Source organism: Jaculus jaculus, chromosome 4 (genome assembly GCF_020740685.1).
Source record: "Jaculus jaculus isolate mJacJac1 chromosome 4, mJacJac1.mat.Y.cur, whole genome shotgun sequence".
NCBI lineage: Eukaryota > Metazoa > Chordata > Mammalia > Rodentia > Dipodidae > Jaculus > Jaculus jaculus.
The window spans coordinates 82,666,594-82,669,234 of NC_059105.1; the positions used below are offsets into that span (position 1 = coordinate 82,666,594).

Below are 2,641 nucleotides of genomic sequence, written 5' to 3' on the forward strand. Positions count from 1 at the left end.
AAAGGTGGTTCAAAAATTTCATGTAACATTCTCTAGTTTTCACATCTGTCTATCTTTGAAGGCCTCTACTCTTCCCCAGTTCTTTAAAGTAAAATTATTTTATTGATAATCTATAGTTTTGTGACAATTTTATTGTCTTTTATTGCAGATTTTAGTTTTATTTTATTTTGTGCCAAAGTATTTTAAATACTTTTTAAGTAAGGAAGGGAAGTAGTTCAATGGCTGCAATATTTGCCAGATCTACACAAATTTGTTTTATGGCTATTTTTTGCTTAGTCTGTGTTTATATCTTTTTCTAATAAATTGGCAATGCTTAAAATTTAGAGGTTTCACATAAGATTAAAGATTTTTGTCCAATTGTTGGAGTTCATCCAGTGTTCAGGAATTCGGGTGGTAGAGGCAAGAATATCAGTTGTTTGAGGCCAATGTGGCCTACATACTAATTCAAGGCTAGCCTGGGCTACATGAGAACAAAACCTTCAGATGTTCAAATCCCTGATATAAAAGTACTCATATCTTCTCACATACTTTAAATCATCTCCAGAATACTACTTACAACATCTAAAACAAAGTAAATGCTAGTCAAGCATATGTTACACTGCTGCTTAGGGAATAATGACAAAAAGAATAGTCTACACATGTTCATAATGGATGCAACGTTTTTCCTAAATGTTTTCAACCTGCAGTTGGTTGGATGTATGAATGAGAATCACATGGATATGGAATGCCAATCATTTTCTCTCATTTAACCATTTCTGTGTATTTTAGTTACCAACCTCCCTCTATAGACATTTTGGCTTATAAGGTGATAAAAGTAATTTTAGAATGTAACTTAATTTTCTTGGAGGAAAATAAAAATGGAAATAACTTCGTATTTATTTTTCCTGGTGTATATTTACATATACTGTTGCCCGTGAACGTCATTTCTCCTTTTTTTAAAAAAAACAAGACATTTTAAGCCGGTCGTGGTGGTGAATGCCTTTAATCCCAGCACTCGGGAGGCAGCGACAGGAGGATTGCCATGAGTTCGAGGCCACCCTGTGACTACAGAGTTAATTCCAGGTCAGCCTGGACAAGAGTGAGACCCTACTTCGAAAAAAAAAAAAAAAAAAGAGAGAGACATTGTTATTGAGAACTTCCATAGATAATCATGATAATTCCATCCCCTCCCCTACTTTCCCCTTCACAAACCTATTCTCTATCATATTCCCTCCCTTTCTCAGTTAGTTTTTCTTTTATTTTGTTCTTATTATCTTTTCTTCCTATTATGAGGGTCTTGTAAAGGTATCAGGCACTATGAGGTCATGTAGAGGCCAGTTTCTGTCTGAACAATTGCATTGCAAACAGTCCTACCCTTCCTTTGGCTCTTAAATTCTTTCTGACACCACCTCTTCTGCAATGTACCTTGAACCTTGGAAGGCGTGATAGAGATGTTTCATTGCTAAACACCCCTCTGCCATTTCTTCTCAGCACTATGGTGCCCTTTTGGTCATCCCAGTGGTTACCACCATCTGAAAAGAGAAGCTCCTCTAAACAAAAATGAGAGTAGCATTAATATAAGAATATAAACATTAACAAAAGTGCTTACAGGGCAGTTTGGTGACCATAATATATGAATTAAGGCAGACAAGAGCAGGCATTATACCTCTAAAGCTCATGACCTCCCTGCTATCAGCTTTTGACCAGGTTTTTCAGTACCAGGCATGTATTCCCTCCTGTGGAGCAGGCCTCCAGTCCAGTTAGAGAGTGGTTGATTCCTCCATAACAGATATGCCATTATTATTTCACTTGATCATTCATTTGGCCTGTCTGGCCAATGCTAAAGCTTGTAGGCCCCCTCCCCCCCCCTTTTTTTTGTTGTTGTTCACTGCTAATGACTCCTCTGTCCAATAAAGCTGCATGAAGCATAGCTTTTTCGTCTTTTTGTTGGCTGGTCCCTAGGGAGGAGATTTTTCAGCTTAGCTCCAGCTTGATTTTTCAGTGACTTCTCAACTAAAGCATGTAGAGTCTTCAACAACAGGGTCTTACCATCTATCTCTATAATGCTTTGGGGACATCAGAAACCTGGCCAACAACTTACTGGAAGGTATGCCATTCCTGACACATTTTTCTACTAATAGTCTATGGCTTCTGAGTGTGCCATTATCTGCCCCCCCCCAAAAAAATATATATATATGGAATACTTCACAAATTCAGGCATCATCCTTGCATAAGGGCCATGCTAATCTTCTCTGTAATCATTCCAATTTTAGTATATATGTTGCTGAGGCAAGCCCCATTTCTCCTTCTTAAATCAGAACTAAAGCACTCATAGTAAATGTGAATCTTGGGGAAAGATTCTGTGAAAGTGGCTACAGTGGTGTGGGGAGATGGACAGTAGTGAAGTGTTTACCTACTTTAGGCTCTATCTCCACCTGTGTAAAACCGTCATCACAACAAACCAATGGATGGGTACAATGTGTGGGAGAGACGCCATCACATTCTCTGCATAAACAATCAATGGTAGAAGCCTGTCCCTAATACAGTACATTTCCTTGACGTCGGATCAGATTTTGAAGCCATTAGTTCTTTTGTTCCATCAGCTAGTATTCAAGATCTTAGCTCATGAATCATTCACAGAGAGAAGGAAAGCCTGCAGAAT

At 38.2% G+C, this 2,641-nt stretch overlaps 1 non-coding gene across 1 annotated transcript; it reads right to left on the reverse strand.

The window, feature by feature from the left end:
- Positions 1–2,168: 2,168 nt before the first annotated feature.
- Positions 2,169–2,272, reverse strand: LOC123460446. The gene has a single exon (XR_006637007.1). It is a non-coding gene; the product is annotated as a U6 spliceosomal RNA (small nuclear RNA).
- Positions 2,273–2,641: the final 369 nt, after the last annotated feature.